Source organism: Orycteropus afer, unplaced genomic scaffold (genome assembly GCF_000298275.1).
Source record: "Orycteropus afer afer isolate SDZICR_OR568_19922 unplaced genomic scaffold, OryAfe1.0 scaffold00133, whole genome shotgun sequence".
NCBI classification, from domain to species: Eukaryota; Metazoa; Chordata; class Mammalia; order Tubulidentata; family Orycteropodidae; genus Orycteropus; species Orycteropus afer.
In genome coordinates, this window is record NW_006921720.1 from 6,534,235 (window position 1) to 6,540,433 (window position 6,199).

The 6,199-nt window shown below is 39.8% G+C and overlaps 1 protein-coding gene across 1 annotated transcript in view; it reads left to right on the forward strand.

The window, feature by feature from the left end:
• The window catches only part of KCNQ5 (potassium voltage-gated channel subfamily Q member 5), a 728,190-nt gene that overhangs the window by 551,006 nt on the left and 170,985 nt on the right, over positions 1–6,199 (forward strand). The window lies entirely within an intron of this gene.

A 6,199-nucleotide genomic window follows, 5' to 3' on the forward strand; every position in this document is an offset into this window, starting at 1 on the left:
GCCATCGAGTCGGCCCCGACTCATAGCGACCCCTCCTTGGGTTTCCGAGGCAGTATCACTACAGAAGTAGGATTGCCCAACCTTCCTTCAGAGGAGTGGCTGGTGGGTTTGAACCGCCAGCCTTCTGGTTAGCAGTCAAGTGCCTTAGGCACTATGCTACCAGAGCTCCTCTGTAAAGATTTACTGCCTCAGAAACCCAGTGGGGGTCACTATGAGTCAAAATCAACACAATGGTGATGGGTTTGGTTTGGTATTTGATGAAAAAGGACTGTTCTGAGTAGGACTTTGGAAATATTGCTAAGACTTTTCCAGACTTCATGGATTTATAGGATTTGATTACTCTGAACATGTCAAATACACACCCAAATGTTTTTAGAAGTCTTGAGCATTCAAAAGAATGGCTATGCCCTCAACATGGGAAATGCATTCTGTAAGCACACTGATGTTATTCTTTCCAATTGGTAACAGATTGATATTGCTACCATGTTAGCTAATGAGCCTTGTATAGTAGTATTGAGCTCTATGGACCAACTGACAGTATTTATACACAATTTGATAAAGGCCCCAAGGGCTAATTCCCAAAGACTTTAGCACTTCCCCTCTTGAACTGCCCACCATCTTTACCCCTACTAGGGCCAGGAGTATTTCCAAAATTTGTGGATTTAAGATATCATAAAATCATTATGTACTTTGGAAAACGTTTGTGTTTTCTACCCAATTTACTGGGAGCTCTGGTAGCATAGTGGCTAAGACACTTGCCTGCTAACCAGACAGCTGGCTGTTCAAACCCACCAGCCACTCCTTGGAAGGAAGGTTGGGCAATCCTACTTCCGTAGTGATACTGCCTCGGAAACCCAAGGAGGGGCCGCTATGAGTCGGGGCCGACTCGACGGCACATAACAACAACAACAACACCCAATTTACTACCCATATGTGTTTGGAAAACATTTTAAACCATTGTAACCTAAGCAAAAATTAATCTATTTAATTTTTTTTTATTACTTACTTTCTTTCATTACTATATTGGTTCATCTCTGCTAGTTTGTGTTTTGTTTTAATTTTTATTGTGATTTCAGTGAAAGTTTACAGAGCAAATTTATTTTCCATACGGCAGTTCACATACACCTTGTCTCGTGACATTGACTGCAATTTTCCACAATGCAACAGCTCTCTTCCCACTTCCTCCCCATAGTTACTTCTTCCTTGTGTCCTTCCCTCCCATGCCTTCCTGCCCCCCAAGCTGTCTCCTTGTACATACACAGCCCTTCTATTCTCCCATGATTGATCTCTCCAAGCAGTATATCTAACTAATGTAAATGTTCAGCTTATATGCCTGTCTTTTGTTTGGCTGCAAGCCACAAGAGTGGGTTCCATTCCAGACCTGAAGGGCAGCTAGGGGCTATATAGTCTTAGGGGTTCCACCAGGCTCTATCAGACCAGCAAACCTGGTCTCTTTTTTTTTTTTTTTTAGTTTTGTTCCACGTTGTTCTCCCACTCCATCCAGGATCCTGCAGAAATCCCCCTCCAAGTGGTTGACAGTGGTAGCCAGCACCATCTAGTTCTTCTGGGCTCATAGTAATAATATTCAGGGAGGATCACATAGTGTACCAGTCTCTTGAACTAATTGTTTCCATGCTTCTTTGGGTTTTTTCATTCTTCTTAGTTCTGGACAAGGAGAGACCCATCATTGCATCTAGATGGCTGCTTGTAAGCTTTTAAGATCCCAGTCACTACTCGCCAAAGTAGGATGTGGAACAATGTTTGTGTAGTATGTTATGGCAATTGAGCTTGCTGTCCCCTGCCACCATGGTCTCCCTCCCACAGGTCCAACTACTTACTCCCTCTGGGTAGCTGGCTGTGGCCAAGAAGTACTACAACTTTGTGCCTTGTCAGCTCTGCTATATACCTGGAAATTCTTACAGAACATAAAAATACACTTGTAGAAACATTGTCTGCCAGCTCTATACATGGGCAGGGGCACACTGGCTCCTGCACAGACATATCTAATCATTCAGGCTGTCTACCCATCTATCCACCCATGTATCAATGTTTGCCTTCAGGTACTGTATGTGCAAAAGAATTATCTTTGTTGTCTGTACCGCCTGTGAACCTCTCTGTGTCTTCCTCTTCCTCAATGCCACTGTGTTGATCACTCACTTTTGGTACATTACCTTTCCCTTCACCCAAATCAATACTTGTCTCTACCTATCTCTCCTCTCCCCTCCACCAACAAAGAAAATTTCCTTCCATATATAAACCTTTCCTTGACTTTCTACAATAATGGACTAATACAACATTTATCCTTCTGTGATTGACTAATTTCACTCAGCATAATGTCTTCCAAATTCATCCACATTATTTGGTGTTTTGCAGATTCTACATTATTCTTTAGGGTTCCATAGTATTCCATTGTGTGTATGTACCATAGTTTGGTTATCCATTCCTCAGTTGATAGACACCTAGATGGTTTCCTTCTTTTTGCTATTATAAATAGTGCTATGATGAACATGGGTGTGCATACATCTGTTCTCATCCTGGCTCTCACTTCTTTAGGATATATACCTAGTAATGAGATTGCTGGGTCAAATGGTATTTCTGATTCCAATTTTTTAAGGAATGGCCATACTGCTTTCCACATTGCTTGTACCATTTTACAGTCCCACCAGCAGTGTATGAGAGTCCCAGTCTCTCCTCATCCTTGCCAGCATTTGTTATTTTCTGTCTTGTTGAACTTTGCTACTAGTGCTGGGGCCAGATGATATCTCATTGTTGTTTTGATTTGCATCTCTGTAATGGCTAATGATCATGAACATTTCTTCATATGTTGTTGGCTGCCTGGATATCCTCTTTAGTGAAGTGTCTGTTCATGTCTTCTGCCCATTTTTTAATTGGACTATTTATCTTTTTGTTGTTGAGGCGTTGGAGTTTTCTATAAATTCTAGGGTAAGTCCCTTGTCAGATATGTTGTTGCCAGATATTTTTCCCACTCTGTAGGTTCTCTTTTGACTCTTTTGGAAAAGTCTTTGAAAGCACATAAAAATTTAATTTTTAAGAGGTCCCATTCATCTAGTATATCTTATGCTATTTGTGCATTTTGGGTTACACTTGACAGTCTATTTATCCCATAAATTGTTGTGTTGTTGTTGTTGTTGTTATGTGCCATTGGGTAAGACCCGACTCATAGCGACCCCTCCTTGGGTTTCCGAGGCAGTATTACTACAGAAGTAGATTGCCCCATCTTCCTTCCAAGGAGTCCCCTAAATTTGCCCCTATTTTTTCCTTGAGGAAGTATACAGTTTTAGGTTTCACATTTAAGTCTTTGATCCATTTGGAGTTAGTTTTTGTGTATGATGTAAGGTACAGATCTTGTTTCATTTTTCTGCAAATTGATATCCAGTTTTGCCAGCACCATTTGTTAAACAGACAATCTCTTCCCCATTTAATGGATTTCAGCCCTTTGTCAAAGATCAGCTGACCATAGGTCAATGGATCTATTTCTGGGTCATCAATTCTATTCCGTTGGTCTATGTGCCTGTCATTGTACCAATATCAGGCAGTTTTAACTACTGTGGCTGTATAGTAGGTTTTGAGATCCACGTGTGTGAGGCCTCCTACTTTGTTCTTCTTCAATAATGCTTTGCTCATCCAAGGTCTCTTTTCTTTCTATATAAAGTTGTTGTTGTTGTTGTTGTTTGCCGTCGAGTTGGCCCCGACTCATAGTGACCCCTCCTTGGGTTTCCGTGGAAGTATCACTACGGAAGTAGGATTGCCCAACCTTCCTTCTGAGGAGTGGCTTGTGGGTTTGAACCGCCAGCCTTCTGGTGAGCAGTCAAGTGCCTTAGGCACTATGCTACCAGAGCTCCTCTATATAAAGTTAGTGACTGGTTTTTCCATATCCTTAAAGAATGCTGATGGGATCTGGATTGGGATTGGATTTAATGTATTGATTGCTTTGGGTAGAATTGACATTTTCACAGTGTTCAATCTTCCTATCCACGAGCATGGTATGTTCTTCCATTAAGGTAGATCTGTTATGGTTTCTTGAAGTAGTTTTTGTAGTTTTCTTTGTATAAGTGTTTTGTGTCTCTGGTAAGATTTATTCCCAAGTATTTTATTTTTTTGGTAGCTATTGTAAATGGTGTTGACTTCTCTACTTCTTTTTTCAGCAATCTCTTTGCTGGTATAGAGGAATCCAACTGATTTTTGTACGTTGATCTTGTATCCTGCCACTATGCTAAATCTCTCAATTAGTTCCAGTAGTTTTTTTTTGTTGTTGTTGTTTGTTTGTTTGGCTGAGTCTCTTGGGTCTTCTGAGTATAGGATCATATCATCTGCGAAAAAGGGATACTTTTACTTCTTGCTTACCAATATGAATGCCTTTGATATCCTTTTCTTGCCTTATTGCCCTGTCTAGGACTTCCAATACAATGTTGAATAGAAGTGGTGAGAATGGGCATCCTTGTCTGGTTCCTGTTTGCAAGGGGCATGGTTTCAGGCTCTCTCCATTGAGAATAATGGTGGCTGTTAGTTTTGCATTTATGCCCTTTATTATGTTGAGGAATGTCCCTTCTATTCCTATTTTACTACATCACTGCTTGGTTTTGAGAGTGTGCTTTAATATTGGTAAGATGTTTTCAATTACAAAATGGGAGCTCTGGTGGTGTACTGTCTAAGGCATTTGACTGCTAACCAGAAAGCTGGCAGTTCAAACCCACCAGCCACTCCTCAGAATTAATGTTGGGCAATCTACTTCCATAGTGATACTGCCTTGGAAACCCAAGGAGGGGTCGCTATGAGTCAGATCTGACTCAATGGCAGTGAGAGTTTTGAGTCTTCATTATAACTATGTGTTCTAGTTTCCTCTCTCCCCTATGACTCTGGGCAACAATCACTTCCATTACTGATTTGTAGAATCAAGCTCATCTCGGGATGACTGCCCTCATTCCCCTGGGTGGGCCACCTGGTTGCACCACCAGTGCTTTATGATTTCACTACATTCCAACACAAATCACTCTCCCAGTGGCTTCAGTGTTGAGAAATATGTGGAAAAAAAAAAAAAACCTCAAAGACTTACTTCATAATCATTCCTTTTCTAGCTTTCATTAATGACTTATCTGAAAATCACAAGTATTACCAAAGGCTAGTACTTAGATCACAATAATGAGCCTGATACGTCCAGAAGCCAATAAATTACTTCAAACAGTGGCTTTTTTGGATTCCTTGGTGATTCCTTCTAAAGACAGATGTTAATAGGCCCATATTTTTCAGTCTTGCAGTATATCTTAGAGATGCAGAAAGTACTGGCCTGATATTAATCTTGGATATATATTTGGTGCTAAATATAAGTTTATTTCTTATTACTATTTTAACAGTTATGGTACAGTGTAAAATTTCCACAAAAGGAATAAAGAAGCAAACCACAGCACGAATATTTCTCCCATGAATCTAGCATGTACACCTTTGACATGAGATAGCAGTCTGTCAAGGAAATGAGAACAAGTGTTTTTTTAATGAGAAAAAATATAGCCAGCTTCTTACTTACTGAAACGAAATTGAAGCCTTTATTAAAATAAAGCCACATGGCTCAGGCAACTACTATATCTGTGAGTTCATCTTATGAAAAGGCAACTTAAGCTGCTAATGTGTTCTAAAGTTAGATCAGAGACTACCAGAATTGCCATTGGCTTCTGAAATGAAGGTATAAGCCATCATTTGTCTGCTTCTCTGCCTTCTTTATCTTTTGTTCTATGAAACGTGCTCTTCAATAGCATCATTTTCTATACTTATAATCTCTTCTCCTTTTTAATAGAAATTATTCTTTCAGGTTATTTTCTGTCAGCCAAGCGCTCTGCTGCTACTTCTCTTTTACTTTTTAGTGTCCAAACTCCTTCAGCACACATAGACTCCTTAACTGGATCATGTCAGGATAACTAAACTCCATTAGGTTGATTGATCACCAAACATTAAAGAAGCTGTTAAATTTCTTGAGTTAATAATGGCTAATATTGATTGATACTTATTGTATGCTACATACTGCTCTAAGAACTCTATAAATATTATCTTATTTATCCTATATAAGTACTATAATACCCCATTTTAAGAAACTTGCCCAAAGTTAGAAAGATGGTAAGTGAAAGAACCAGGATCCACTGTGCTTGAACAATTTCTCTCAGAAAGATCAGCACAAGGCCGGTCCCCA